The sequence below is a fragment of the Ambystoma mexicanum genome, chromosome 6p (assembly GCF_040938575.1).
Source record: "Ambystoma mexicanum isolate Mex_15411 chromosome 6p, UKY_AmexF1_1, whole genome shotgun sequence".
Classification (NCBI taxonomy): domain Eukaryota; kingdom Metazoa; phylum Chordata; class Amphibia; order Caudata; family Ambystomatidae; genus Ambystoma; species Ambystoma mexicanum.
In genome coordinates, this window is record NC_090935.1 from 1,153,353,391 (window position 1) to 1,153,369,883 (window position 16,493).

Below are 16,493 nucleotides of genomic sequence, written 5' to 3' on the forward strand. Positions count from 1 at the left end.
TTGAAACTGCGATGTTGTGGGGGCCACCGCCGGGCGAATTCCCCACTCTAGAAAAGTGCACACCAGCGGGTGTACGGCCCCACTCCTGTCTCCCTAACGCCTCATTGTCCTGTACACCCAAGCATACCTCGAAAAGACTTTGATTGCACAGGGCTCACTGAACCCAACGTCCTGCACTCCCCTGGCTCCTCTTCTCCTGCGGCGGCCCCCCAATTGCTGCCGCGCTGCATGCGGTCCTCCCCCCCGCTCTGCCTGGTCAATACTAATCCTACTGAGCTGGAGCTACCTACGGGCTGTGACTTTGTCCGGCCCTCAGAGACCCACTCTCCGGTCATCATTATCCCTGGCGAATCAGTCGCTGTTCCTGCCACAGCAATGCCCAGCAAAGCACGGGCTGTCACTAAAGTAGGCGCTATGGACAGGTCCGCCAGGGCAGCGCCTGGTACTGACCAGGCGTCCTCTTCTGCGACACATGATGATGGGGCCCTACCGGTCCACCAGCAACCGGACCGATCTGTGATGATGGAATCTATGGCGAAAAAATTTGCAGCCGTCCATGAAAAGTTCGACGACATCAATGCGAATGTAGCCTCCCTGAAAGCGAAAATTGACCAGCATGGGGCCAGGATCACCGAGGCGGAGCAAAGAATAGGTACTAATGAAGACTGCGTTCATGCCCTACAAAACAGTCACGAAGCTCGTCCATGACATGAAACAGGTCAAAGCTAAGTGCGACGACCTTGAATCGAGGTCCCGAAGAAATAACATTCACATAGTTGGGGTTCCCGAAGCTGCACTGAAGGGCCGCATGGAGCCGGCAGTCGAACAACTCATCAAAGACCTCCTTGGCAACCCCGAGTTCTCACCATTCTTCACAGTAGAAAGAGCACATCGCTCCCTGGCACCCCGGCCTAAACCAGGAGACTTTCCCAGATCTATAATCGCTAAACTGGACAGGGACCACATACTCCGCTTGGCCAGAGAGAAAGGGGAACTAAGGCTTGACTCATCAGGATTTTCCCGGATTTTTTCGGTGGGTGTACAGATGGAGAGATGCCAATTCGGGGGAGTGAAGAAGATGTTGCGGGACAGGAAAATCGAATACGCAATGCTTTTTCCTGCGTGTCTAAAATTCACCCACCGCAACAAACTCTTATTTACGGTCCCTGATGAGGCGGTTAAGTTCATTGAGGCGCAGATACCACTGGTGGACCCCCCGCAGGAACCGATGGATGACGACTAATGCCAGACGCATGGACTCCTCTCGTGAATCCCCATAAGCTGTGGTGAACTGGCCATTAACTCCCCCATGTGGCTAAAGGTCCCCCCTCATTGTCCCACTGCGAGCCTCCCGTGGCCCTACACTAACATATTGGAAACGCTGCTCGTTGGGGGGTGGGGGAGTGCCGCTAGCTCGCCTGGTAACAATGCCACACATGGGGCCTGTACACTGTATACCGAGCTCTGCCATCATGTACTGGCTCACAGCAGTTCTGGCTATGTCCTTGATACCCTAGATTATGCATATCCTTGCTTTGCAACCTTACTTTCATCAGCCGATCTTCAGATTTATGTTGCTTTTTCGAAACTTGTATCAATACATGTGGGAAGAATGGCAGCAGCAGCCCCCACTGCAGTTGCAATACCCTCTAAGTCTAAATGTTTGTGTTTTAGCCCCGGTTGGGCAATTTCTCAGGCGCTGCCGAGTTGGGGATGGCACGCAGTTGTTTACTTCAAGGGTGGGTTTCTACACACTGCTAGTTTGTGCAGGGCGGTGAAGGAGGGGGGTGAGGAAGCTGGGGTATGTTATATACAAAATGGCGGTAAAGTTTGGACCGGCTCTAAAGGGAGGCACGCTTATGCCACTGCAGCACACATGGCGTTTGTCAAAGACAGATCCTTTGCTAGGGATGTCCCGTGAGCTATCTATATGGCGATTAAAATGATGACATGGCCGTCCACCGTCCCCAACCTGGGATGTAGGATATAGTCACGTTGTACTGTCTTTGAATGATGTTATGTTGCTCGCTTATTGCTATGTAATCTGTGCTGTGCCTGTCTTAACTTTCTGCCAATAAACAAAAGTTTTTAAAAAAAATAATCATTTGGTTTGGTCCGTGGATTTATGATTTATTTATATTGCGCTCATACACAAGTGTTTCAGAGCGCGACAAGGCAAGGGAGGGTAAACGAGGGAGAACAATAACAACGATCTTACTAAGCCCAGTGACATTGAGAATGTGCCAGTGCATGGGAGTGATTTGACCTGGTCACATTTCTACATGCCATATGTTCTGGTTTTCCTTCAGTCAGTGTCTTTGTGTATTAACACTCCTTACTAGTTTGTCAAATCCACTACATGACCCAACATGGAATCCATAATCGGGGAAGATAAGAAAATGGCTTATTCCATGTCATTTTTGGTGCCACTGATGCCTAGGCTGCTGGAAATGTACTGGATAAGTCTGTCATTGCGTGTACTTCTGAACTATGTCATCAACTACAACTGACCTTTCAGAACCACATTGTGCCATTCTCTCAAGTGGCCTAAGAACCCTGGAAACCTCTGCAACAGACATATTTTTTATATCGATATTCTTTTCATTGGGGACCACACCTTTTGTTATCACCATCCTGCCCTGGCATTACTCAACTTCAACCTATTCACCATCATTGATAATGGTTGGAAAGCATTCAGCATCTGTCCTTCGTATTCATGCTGAAATGCATCCAACCAAGCATTGCGAGACCAGCCTCCAACTTTAATAAACGCAACTTGCACATTGGGCCAGTTGCCAAACAAATCCACCTTGAACAGTTTGGTACGTGTGAGAAATTATCCTATTTTTAGATGTGCGCACAAATTGATTTTTGGAATAAGTAGTTATTGGTAGGTATGCGTCAGCAGTGAAGTACAGAAGGGGTAATTTCTCAAAAAACCCTACGTTTTAACGTTAAAGCAAGCTGGGATGTCTTCACTGTTTGCGCTTCCAACTTATATCATGAAGTTGGTTAATGAGAAAATCAAAGGAGACTGAGAAAAAAGGAACTGTAGCATAGTCACTTGTGTTTACCAAAGATTATTATTAGACAGCATGTGTCATAAGGTGTAAACATAAGTATACAAAAGGTAGTATCCACGACTGATTGATAACGGAGTCCACAAATGCATAGATTAGGTTTTTCCAGATCCTTGGGATAGGCAAAAGTATCAACAGAAACAATAAACCAGATCCTTTAGATAGGTAAAAGTTACAACAGAAAAAAAACGCCATCAGGTGTTTCAACCCTAACCGGGTCGTCCTCAGGGCGTATACATCTATAACTGACATTGTCCAAAAGTAAACATTGATAAATTAAATCCAACACCAATAAACCAATATTGTATGTGGTTTCACAGTTGTGCAATTCCAAAAGGAGTCACAGAGGAAAAAAGAGGTAGATGGCAGGTGGGAGGGAAGAGAAGACAAAAACGTGTTCTTATAAAGCATATAAACTCTGCATCATTCATCAAATGTATAGTTCGATGATACTAAGGATGACACTTGGTGAACAAAAACACATGCTATTATAAATTCATGATATCGTTTAATTACTGGATGGTACCTGGTAAATTGTAGACAAGGTACTAGTTGTGCATGATATCTTGCGTTAGTCTATAAGTGTATTTTCCGGGTCTAATGGCGTCCATTGAGTAGTTAATTCTGAAAGCAGACAAACCGCTTTTGTAATGTATGCTATTGAAAAATCACATTTGAACAAAATATATCCAAATAAGGGGCTCAATTTCTTGCCTCCCAATTCACATTTGAGTAGTTAAACAAATAGGATGGATGTGATAGGTTCCATGTTTAAAGTTTCCGAATTACAAAGTAGTTAGTGTTTTCAAAAAGTGAACTAGAATGAAAAATATAATGTTTGACTGATTTTGCATTTGAAACTAAAGTGAATAGCATTGAATAAATAGCATTGAGTGATAGTTTAGACAATCCAACTAGCGCTCCTCAAACAGAGTAAAAACTACTGCAGCATTCTTTGGGGAGGAAACTCACCATATTTCCGCTTTAATGCGAGCACAAAGTAGAGAAGTGCAAGTGTGCCGGCTCCCTAGTCCAGGAATGAGGGTGTTGGCCGGGGGGGAGTTTATAGCAGCCCTAGCATGCAAAATAGTCTCTGGTCATGTGATTGCTCATGTGATCAGGTGTGAGACTCAACTACAACATATCCAATAGTACGGTGTATAATTGTTAATAAGCGCCGTAAGAAACTGACGGTGCCGGTGCAAGTGCAAGGTTACTTCAATATACAAAATATAGTGTGCTCAAGTTTAGGTTCGTGCCTACGTGTTAACAGTATGGGTGTTGTCCCATTGGTCCAGTCGTAACGAAGTATGTTTGCAGATGCTCCGAGGCATTGTTTGGCAACCTGCCCCAGAGCCAGTTGCCAGACGAAACCACATGAAAAATACTAGTTCCCAGTCAATGAGCCCATAGTAATGTTGAATAAATGAAAAAGCCTATATGGTGACAGCTCGTTTGCAATACCAAAGTGAATGTCCTTCAGCATGACGTAAGTCGTAATTAGCTAAATTAAAGCATAGTGGTCAAAATTCATTAGCAGGTCAATTGATACATATTTAATGATATTGATTCATATGTGGAAGTATGCTCATGACAGACTTCGATCAAGTTGTCAATGTTGCGTAATAAACATGGTTAGCTTAGGTATTAAGAATTAACAGCGTAAGTTTAAATGGACTCAACGCATAGCTCAAAGCATGCTTGAATGGCGTATAGTCCTGGCTAAGGCATAGTGGTCAGTGCAAGCCATAAATTAGTCCTGCAAAATTGATTAGCCGAGACTGCTAAATAAAAATATTTTGATTAGCAATTCAACGTATATGATTAGCAAATTTGTATATCCTTACTTTCAATCAGGGCCAATGCAAGACATGTTTCACCTGTACAGCAGCAGGACCTAGAGACCTCGCAGGCTTGTTTAACCACTGGTGCTATAATTAGGATGCCTTTTGTTGGACATGTGACCGGACACCGCTACACTTGCAAATTCAACAGGGCTTCCCACTAGTTCCTCGGAAATGGTCAACAATTCCCAGAGCTGCCTACCCCAACCGCATCACTCCGCCTAAATTCAAGAGGACCAAAACTGGAGGCTCTAGTTTCCCAGCCACAGCTACCAAACACTGGAACCTCCTACCTCCCACCCTACATGTTGAACTCTCCTACTGGACTTTCCGAAGAACTCTAAAAACACTACTGTTTCCCTGAATGCTGGACACAGGCCCTTACCTGGTCTGAACTTCGAAGCTACAGTAACTTTTACTGAATAACTATTACACTGTGCTTATCCCAATGTCTGTACATTTCTGAGTAACTGGTCATGCAACAGTGCCTTGATGCTCATGGGCTTAGTGCACTATACAAATGTAAAAATAAATAAAATAAACACGCACATCTATCGGCAGAGCCTTTAAATGACACGCTCCTTATTAGTGGTGGTTCATTGATGAACCATTGTTTCCGACAAGTGTTCACTTTCCCATCACATGATATGCAGTAAGTAGCAAGCTTGATTCTGTCAAACAATGACTACAAGAAGGTGACCCTATCATACAATACCTTTTGTGTGTGTCTAAGTCTTAAACATACATTTACCAAACTCCTAGGATGTTTTTTAGCTTAAAATTACTTTGTGTTCTTGTAATTTTCCATTCAAGAATTGGTAACAAAAGCTAAGACCATAGTGTTTGTTATCAACATGGATTTATATATTTTTCAGCTTGGATGATGATGATTTCTTTGTAAGTTTCAAAACATCTCTACAAAACGGAGTGTTATTCAAACCAAAGTACTATTTCTACCAACTAAAGCTTGGGAGATATTTGGTTATGGGCCTTATGTTGCAGACTGGTAACGAATTCCGGCTTCAGAATTAACTAATGTGTGTGATCCTTGGTAAATCATTTGATCTCACAGAAGTGCCCACGAGCCATTCAGTTGACATGTGTATGCTACACAAAAAAGCTCACTCAAGGTACTGCTTCATATATAATAATGATAATGACACTTAATCTGCACAGCAAAGTTATTTGTCTCTTGGCTTATATAAAAACATTTGTAATGTTATTTACCATCATCACATTTAATATCCAAGGCTACATATGCGCTCATTTTCTGTCTGTGGTATAGCTTCCAGCGATGTCAATACATATGCAAATTATTGCACAGGCACTTAAATTATAAACCTTGCCACTTTTAATGGAAAGCAAAGTTCATGTTTTTCATGAGTTTAATGCCAACAAGCATATCAAGTTCCCATCACATGGCATGTGTATTAATTAAAAAAAGACCAGTCTACGCTTTGCATGCTTAGCTCGGACAATAGAACCTGGTAATAGATGGGTTAACCATAATCTTATCTTTTGGTGTGGTCATTGAATTAAGATGGTCTCCAAATGATAACATGTACAATACACACAGCAACACATACCATGGCACCGCAGCTTCGCATGAGCAATGCAGACTTTCACATGCACACAGACCTCAGCCTTTCATGTGCACACCTAGCCTTTTATATGCAGCATAGCTTTTCAGGCACAAACTGTAGCCTTTCACATGCATGCACACGAAAAATGCACATGTGCACACGCAGCCTTTCACATCCTTTCAGATGCATGACGAAATAGACTTTTGCATGCGCACATGAAGGCCTATCATGTTTAGGGCCATTGCAGTCTGAGTGGAATATAGAGCTCAGCAAAGGTGGACAGCGAAGAGAGGGGAATTAGACAACTGATTTAGGAAGCAAGATGTGTGAGAAAGAAATAGATGAAAGAAGAGCCTCTCAGAAGTGATGAGGGGAGATGGGCAAGAGAGAAAGTTATAGGTGCAAAGTGAACATAAAAAAAGGGGTAGACCTTTTAAGGGTGCAAAAGTGAGAAAACAAATTATGAAATAGAAAACTGCTGGGGTACAGAGATGGAAGCAATGACAGATCAGAGAGAAAGGGCTAACTTGTTTACTGCCATCTTACTGTCCCTCCCAATATTTACAGTGGAAGACAGACAAGCTCCCACCCAGTCACCCTTATCTGCAGTTTCCATCAGCCAAAGTGCTCATTAAAAGTGAACTTGGGGGTCAGCCTGCAGCCTGGATCTCTGCTTTCCTCTGTATTAGGCCCTGTACTGTCCTGGAGCTTGGTACAAAGAATGATAAACATGCTCACCTTCTCTGAAATTACATCGCAGTTAGTGTGACATGATTTTATAAAATGAAAAGCAATTAATTATTCTTGTCCAGTGAATTGCGATGCAATACCGGTTATTTTATGCCTTGCAGTGATCAGTAGCATACATATTACTTCATGTGACATGAAATATGTTAATGTGTATGTGTGTTAATATGGTAATTCAATTTATGGTCATGTATATGAAAACATGAGACATTTTTGTAAAGAGGATACACATTGTTGCTTTGGTAATAAAAAACAGATAAGTGCTGTTGTCTGGTAAACGGGGGTCCAAAAAGATGAATACTTGCACCTGTATGGATGTGTAATCGCCAAGAGTCATAAGCCTTCCAAATGCATAACATGTAATTGGTGTATGCGTATCTTGCATCTGTAGTTCATAAAGACACCTTAACCCAGACAGTTTATAAAATAAGGGATAATCGCTTATAACTGATACATATATTGAGCTTAAGATAACTTCAAGCATTTTGCCTATCTCTTACAAAAACGTTATAGAAACACATTAAGTTCATGTTCTTGATTCAAACCAGCTGTAAACAACGTAGTTTACAGATCATGCGTGCTTCTTGCAGGCGCAATTTGAGTTGTCTATCACCTCCTCTGATATGAGGCTTGATGTGTTTCAATCCAACCAATTTAATGTCCTGACGATGTGCCTTGGCTGTTAAGATTGGCAAGATGTTCTCTGATCATGATTCTCAATTCTCGGATGGTACTGCCAACATACACTTTCTTGCATACACAGATGATCCTATATATGTTATATTTCGATCGACAGTTGATGAAGTCTGTGATGTTAACCTGTAGATTGCCATTACAGGTAAAGACTTTTGTCGGTGAGAGGGCCAAGGATCTGTATAAACCTAATAATCTATGCATTTGTGGACTCTGTTTTATCAATCAGTTGTGAATACTACCTTTTGTATACTTATGTTTACACCTTACGACACATGCTGTCTAATAATAATCTTTGGTAAACACAAGTGACTATGCTACAGCTCCTTTTTTCTCAGTCTGCTTTGAATTTCTCATTAACCAACTTCATTATATAAATTGGGAGCGCAAATTTTCTCATTTAACCGACTTCATTATATAAGTTGGGAGCGCAAACAGTGAAGACATTCCAGCTTGCTTTAACGTTCCCGTTCCACCTTGAACAGTGCCCATGGAATTTTTGCCTGTCCAGCACTCAAAGGCTGGGATCCTGCTAGTGAAAGGAATTCAGGATTGTTAATTGTCCTAATTAAGTATATTTTTAGTATAATGTTTAAAGCATTTTTTATATAGGTAGACATTGTGCCAGCACTTGGTTAAATTGCATGTAGTATGATCTTTTAAATATTAGATGGGCATTTCTGCCGGATATTCTTAAGTGTTGATGACTCCGTAATTGCAGGAGTTGAGTGGCTTACAGTTGGTTTAAAGTTAGATTACTAACTTTATATTTCTTGCAAACATGTGACCTAAGTAGCCTGTAATTTCATTTGGTAGAAGACAGTTTTGGAACTCCCATTACAGAGACCTACTTTTATGAACGGCAGCCATTTGATATGATCACCTACACTTAAGAATGATTTTTAGCTATCAAATCTAACCCAGGTTCAATTAATCTTAGAATTCTGAATAATAGCATACTTCACAATATACAAAGTGAGCCACAAACAATGTTTAATTGTCATATAAACACGAACAAGGGCTATGCTTGTATGACTCTGATTAATGTCATATCAGCAGTAGCTAAATCCTCTGCCTTATACGATCTGACTGACCATCAACATCTATATTTTTAAATACAGGAGCAGGCGGTCCATGATTGGATTGCTAACCACATTTTACTTGCATGATGGATTTGGACAATATTTTGCAAACAAAATGTTTGTCATGGCTCTCTGTGGCAGGAGTATCAGGCCAAGCTCTTATGTGACTGCGTTCTTTTCTGATGAATCTTCATCAGATGGCTAAATTGGGTAATTTTGTATACTCAAACTTAAATACCCTGTGATATTGCACAGGGTTCCTCAGTCTACCATTCTTTTTAATATGTATATATGCAACCGTTGATGGGGATTCTCTTCTAATTTAATTTGTGTTATTTCTATGCTGGTGACGCCCAGCTATATTTGCGGATAGAGGACCCTGCAAGGTCTTTGGAAAATATATCTTAATGTACTGATGAGATTGCACAGTGGATGACCTTGAATACAATACAACTTAATCCCACAAAGCCAATATAATTTTGTAAAGCCCAAATTGTTTACTAAAAAATTTAAGTGGCTTTCGATTTGAAAACGACAACTTCTATTAACAAGTATCCAGCTCCCTTCCCCAGCTTCATATACAGCATTCCTTTACTGGTTACCGCAAAACCATTGTGCCACTCTCCAGCATTGGTTGTTCTTTGTGCCACTCTTCCAGCATTGGTTGTTCTTGTCCCATTCAATTTAGAGGAATCTTGGGTAACAATATCTTTAACAACTTCCGAACAATGCTGTATAGTTCTTGAGAGAGGAGGATGCACTTTTATAGTGTTTGATCTATAGGCTTGGGTAGTGATTGCTCTGGCTTCAGCTTGAACCTCTTCTACGACTTCTGCTTCTGCCTTCAATGTGTTGTAAGATATATATTTTCTACTGGAAATAAAATAAGGTACACGCAATTTCGTTTCCCTCCCGAACTGCCACACGTTCCCACCTTCCGGTCAGCATACAGCCTCCAAGGTATCGGGGAAACATTGTCTCACGCACATGATTTTAAAGCGTTGCTTGCAACACTTCGGGAAAGTCTGTTTTATTTCAATTAGGCTACCTGCAATGCGCTCTGTGTTAATTGTAGACACGCGACTGCTCGGCCACAAAGTAATACTGATGTTGGGGGAAGAAAGGCTTTTGTTAGCATGCAAGATTCTTATATAAGCGTGTGTTGCTTTCCCCTTAATTAAAAGACTTCCTACTTCTGCGGTCAACTTTTCCTCACTTCGATGAACGCGCAAGTATAATAAAAGCTGGTTAGGTACCGGCAAGGTAATTCTGCTGTTCAGGAGAACAGAGCTTCCTTTTCCAACTCCCAATTACGATGACTGCGGGCTGCTATAGCTTCCTGACTTTGTTTCTTCTCCTGCTACTACTACGGGCACTCTTGGGATCCACACCCCTCTGCTGCACAGGTGTCTCCTAACCGGCTTCATCAAGGTAGAGTCTGCTACTTTCCGGTATCACTCGGCTTGCTTCTGCACACAGGCCTTGGGAACAACTGCAACTTTAGCTCTGCATTCACAGCAGTTAGGCGTACCTGGAAAGACTGCTTCTTGCTTCCAGTCTGTTCCAGTGCTGCCACAGCTATACAGAGTGTGTGAACACAGGACAAAATCTGAGTTTGCAGGTGAAATATGCCGCCTCCTTTACTCTGCCGTCCCTGTTGTGGTCACACTTCCTTGTGAACTGCTGACTAAGTGCTCTGCTGCTTCTGCTACTGCCGACCTTCCAGCTCCTGCTCCAGATTCTTTCTACTGCTCCTTCCTGCTGCAGCCTTTTATGCCTCTCAGGTGGGCTGATTAGGTTCAGGTGAAAGCCCTTGTGATGAATTGCCTGACCTTGTTTGAAGCCTTTTCAGCCCTCTTCTTCACAGTCCCTGAGGGATTCTGGGACTTCTAGTTTATCTTGGGAAAATTCAATTTCTCTAATTCTTTACAAGGTTTTAAGATGGGTTTCCTTCCCCAGATATTAAGATGAGAATTGCAAGATGTAGCCCTTTGGGGAACAGAAGGGGCAGAAAATATCAAATGTTCACTGTTCCTGTTGGAATACTGTTGACATTGTGGGGGACATGGGAACATAAGGGTAGAAAAGATTGGTTTCTTGGGTTTAACATGAATTGGAGACACTCCTTTAGATTGTACCTGTTCATCTTTAATAGATGATTGAGATGTATCAAAATGGCAATAGGCCCATTACTCCACTTTTTCTGGATCTATAGTATTCTTCTCAAAGGAAAAATACTGTGTCTCACCCTGCACAATCTCCCCACTTCCCTGGGCTCGTCTCCGCCCAGGTGATCCTCCCGCAATGCACCATCCCCAGGGTTGGGATCAGGAAGAGTCTGCCCTCTCCTGGCTACCTGGGAGGAGACTCTATGTAGCATATGCTGCGTCCACCACCTGCCGGTCTGCTAACACGGTCTGTGGATCTAAAAAGGCTAAAAAACTAACCGAAATATGCAATTCCACTTGTTATGTTAAGTTAAATCAATGTTTACATCGTTTAAAATGTCAATCAAGAATTTTGATATGGCAATAGAAATTGCCATCTGCCGGTCTATCGGACACTGCTCCCAAAAGTATTCAGTGCTAATCGAATCTATACGATCAACAAATTGTTGCAAATAGATGATCATTTTATCTTTTAAAGATTCACAGGAAATTACCCTGTCTTTAATAAATTCGGGCAAGTCAGCCGACTTTAAAGTCAGCATATACGATCTGTACAAGGCAGTTTCGGACAAAGTCCTACGACCTCTAATGTGGCTAAGAAGTTCAAACAAAAGCACATGAAATGTCTAAAGAATTTGACAGGGAATATACTCCTGTAGGGTGAAGCAGAGCGATATTGTGGTGAAAACCTTAAGATGGTTACTACCTGCACTAGTAGGGTCTACTTAAACAAATGGGTTTTTAAGTTCTTCCTGAATTGTGCTAACAACTGGCAAACTATCTTCATTGGGAGATTATTCCAGAGCTTGGGTCCAAAAACATAAAATCTCCTGTCCCTTCTGGTGACAAATTTGGATCAAGGGACATTCCACAGGAACTTGTCTCCTGAACGCAATGCTCTCACCAGCTGGTATCGGCCAACTTTAGCACTAAGGTACGCTGGGGCAAGCCCATTGACACACTTACAGATTAAGCAAGCTAATTTAAACTTAATTCGGTCCTCAACCGTCAACCAATGCAAGGATTTACAGAGCGATGAGACCTGGTCCCTTTTTCCCAAATGCCCCACCAATCTGACCACTGCATTCTGGGCCTTCTGCAGTCTATGTATCTGCTTTGCTGGTATACCAGCCATTGAACTATTGCAATAGTCCAGGTGAGTGTTCATCATGACTCCTATGACCACTGCGTGATCTTCTGATGGTAGGAAAGGTAGTACATTCCTGAGCATAAGCAGCAAATAATGCACTGATTTGACCTTAGCTGTCATGGGTATCAGGCAGGTAGTTGGGGCAAGCTGGGTGGAGGCTTGGCAGGCCTGGCATAGGCACACAAAGAACCCATAACAAATCCCTCCTTTCATTCCTTCCTAGTGTTTGTAGTAACTTCCTGGTTACCACTTCCTGTTGCCAAACAGGAAGTGCACGATAACTCATGAGCTCTCTAGTGTTTGGGTGTGGCTGGCTATATAAGTGTTACGCTACGGCAGCAGAGAGCTTTCTTACGAAGAACTTCCTCACCATGGAATCCGTTTTGGCATCGTTACAAGTTGCCTTGGAAACTGTTCAGGTCACGTAAACGTGCTAGTCAGTTGATCGGACGTGCTTCGCTTACACAGAAGCCACGCCCCCTTGTTCCTTAAAAGCCTTCAGCCGCGGGAACTTCGTTGTTGCTAATTGTACATTACTATGTGCCTTTTCGTAGCCCGCTTTTCGGCACTCTTTGCCTTCCTTCGGATTACCCTCCGTGAACCTTTGACTCTGAACTCTCGTTACCAGACCTCTGCTTTGTACTCTGTTTCTGCTTATCTGGATTATCCTAAGAACTTGTTAACACGGTAGTTTACCTTTACTACCGTCTAACCGCAGGAGCCTCCCCGCTCAACCTTCAGTTTCTACGGACTCTGCGGTTCTTCATTTCCGCTCAAAACGGAACTCCAGTTCTCAATCATTCTACGATTGCACAAACGTCCTTGTTTTTCCAGCTCTGATTTTCCAAGATCCAATACTGCTTATTAAGGACTTCCTTGTTCCTTTTACTGAAGTGCATTTACGAACGCTTTCCAGGACATGCACCAACCTGGCTCTAGTGCGTCCCTCGTGCAGTTCGGGTTGTCCTCCCTATACTAACCTTCCCATTTATTATTTTTTCCTGTCGTTTTCATCAACCATTTGGATTTTGCTCTCACTATCGAAACTACTCCAGGATTTCCTCTCAAGTCTACTCATCTTCATTATATCTGATATCGGCAGTTCTATTGTGTTTAATAGAATTAATTAAAACTAGACAAGTTAGACATAATACTCAAAACCTCTTCTGTATCTCTTGCAGTATTGGTCTGGTGGTGCGCTCAATCCCGCTCTTTTGCATTATAGATTACTCTCTGTTCTTACATAAAGGGCAGAGTGATACATCGTGAAAAAGAGCCCCTCTCAAAGAGGAAGCCTGATTCTTGAAATCGGGGGAACTGGGTTTTAGATACGTCTACGGCTCATCCTACATCTCGATCCAGGTTGGGGTCACGCACACCTTCCGGCTCGGTGAGTAACAATAAGCCACACCCAAGATTCTTCCAGTTGCTTATTGTGAGCTGTATCAGCAACACACTTGCCGTGCTCTGGATCATCCTGCTTCTGCTTACTGCTCCAGATCATCCTGCTTCTGCTTACCTGCTCCGGATCATCTTGCTTCTGCTTACCTGCTCCGGATCATTCAGCTTCAGCTTACCTGGTTCTTACTCCACGCCGCAGCTATCTCCATTCAAGAGGAGACGTCTACACCGGCACCTGTAAGAACAAAGAAGAACAGCGTTAACACGCGCACATCAGTAACGCTGCGCATACTCAACAAATCTTCCCACAATGCTGGAATCCAGGTTAGTTGCACGAGCGCACAAACCCCTGTAAGAAAGAAGAGACATAATTCATTGCGCTCGCCCCAATAACGCAGACACTTATTTCACTGCACGCGCTCTCTCTCTACGCGGTGCATACTTATCAAAAGCCTCCATGCAAACTTACCTAACCACCAAGTCTCCAGTAGCGCTGAACCCGGACTCGAGGCGCTAATACCACATAATGTCTCCTGCAAGGAAAGGGGCGAGACATTACCATGAGTGCTCGAATTGAAGGCGCTGCGCAAACCTACCAGCAGCTAGCTTCTACACGCAGCGCTACTCACCCACAAAAATACCAGCAAACAAAGACAATATGGACAATTTTGGACACTCAACATTCTCTGCGCAAGGTTCACTTGTGGGAAGGACTTTCTAGCCAGTGAAGAAACTGGCGCATTGAACTATCGGCCTAGCTGTGAAGGCATAAAACAGCGTTTGGCATCTGAACTCAGCCTACAGACATTGGCACCAACCACATGAGTGAATTGCGCCCCTGCAAATGCAGGATGGAGTGCACACCCTACTAAAGATCAAGGTAAGCCCATAGGGGGACATCACAGCACACAGTAAAGAGAAGGGAAGGGCCCAGGGGAATCGGTTGAATTCAGGTCTGAGTGTACACCTTGTATTTGACAGGTATTCCTCCCGGTGAAACAGGGGAAGTGAAGACTCTGGGTCAAGGGGGGCTCGTCCATTGCTCCTGCAGAGACACAGGTGAGTGTGATATTAGCCCCCACCTGGGCTTCACTGGAGAGATTCTCCTGCCAGACACAACCCGGGTTTTACATTTTTGGGGTGATGTGCAGCCCTCCTCAAGTATGTGTGTGAAGCCAGATTGCATCTCGTCTGCAACTCTCCCCCTGTGCCCAAACAGGACAATCTCGGTCTTTGCTGCATGAAGTTGTAGCTGGCTATTGGCCATCCACTTATCAATGTCAACCATAAACTGATTAACTCTCCTGAACGTATCCTCGATGTCATTCATCTCAATATATATCTAAGTGTTGTCGGTGTATGAGCGAAAACTCAGCCCATGCCTCTTCACTATATTGAAGACTGGACGAATATAGACATTGAAAATCAGTGGGGACAGTGATCCCTGAGGGACACCACATCTGAGGGCAATGGCTTCAGATGTAAAGCCTCCGAATAGCACCCGCTGAGCTCTATCCGTCAGGAAAGATCTAAACCAGGTCAGCACCTGTTCTGAGGCCTTTCCCACTCATGTGAGGCGGTCCAACAATATTTTGTGATACACTGTATCGAAGAACGCAGAAAGGTCCAGGATCAACAAAAAGATGATCCGCCACCATCCGCAACCTCCAGTAAATCATCATGTACTTCCAACAGGGCCGCCTCGTCTTATGTTTTAGGTCACAATCCGGATTGGAATTTTTCCAACAGCCCCTCTTTGTTCACAAATGCTTGGAATCGAGAGGTTACAACTTTCTCCCACACTTTCGCTGGCCAAATCGAGTCAGCCACTGGCCCAGAATTTTTTTAAGTCGCGGGGTCTAGATTGGGATTTTTTATAAACGGTTTCAATTGCCTTTTTTAGGGCACCCAGGACCCGGCCTTGGATGAAGGATTTATTCACAAACCTAGTCATAAATGGTGTAATATTTAAGGCTAGCTGCCTAGCCGTACACGCGACCAGCGCAAATGCCAGGCTGTTGGTTGACATAAGTGGAAGAATAAGGGAATGTATCGCTCTCACGGGCTGAAACCTAAAACATTCTTCAAATCCCCCGTTTACCAAGTCTAACTCCTCCACTTGGGGGACAGGTGGTCCCCCCTTACCCTTTGCCCCCAACTTCTGGAGGTCTCAATATTATTCTGTATTGCTGCAATCTTTTCCTTGAAGAAAATATTAAACATTCTTGTTTTGTAAACTAGCTTGATTTGTTCATCAATTCCACAGCATAGGCTTGGATTTCATGTTTTTTATCATTTAATTTGAGCTCTGCTTCGGTAGGGCAAGATTTGATATCAAAATCGAAGTAGTATTTTGTTTGTACCATTTTACTGTTTCTATAGTGCTATTCCATTTTCTTAGAATACAGAATTGATTTGAAGGAAATGTTTTTATGGAATGTATCTATTTTTTTGTATTATGTTTTTCATTATAGTGTTGTATGTTTTTAAAATATTAAATGGCGAAAGGTTTTTTTATAAACCATTTCACTGGGGAAAAAAATAGAAGCCAATCCTTTTGAAAAAAAGAATATAGAACTCTTTTTAAATACTTGTAATCGTGTAAAATGGTGCTTGCTCAAATACCAGGACTGGCAGTAGTTGCTACCGGTGACCAGGTGCCACTTGTGAGCTACGCAATAAGAGATAGGGATAGATGGAGCGGAAAAATAATCCTTGCATATACCTACTGACCAGGTCCCACAG

At 42.9% G+C, this 16,493-nt stretch overlaps 1 protein-coding gene across 2 annotated transcripts in view; it reads left to right on the forward strand.

The window, feature by feature from the left end:
* Positions 1-16,493, forward strand: part of LOC138510252 (tight junction protein ZO-2-like) — a 515,365-nt gene that overhangs the window by 386,713 nt on the left and 112,159 nt on the right. The window lies entirely within an intron of this gene.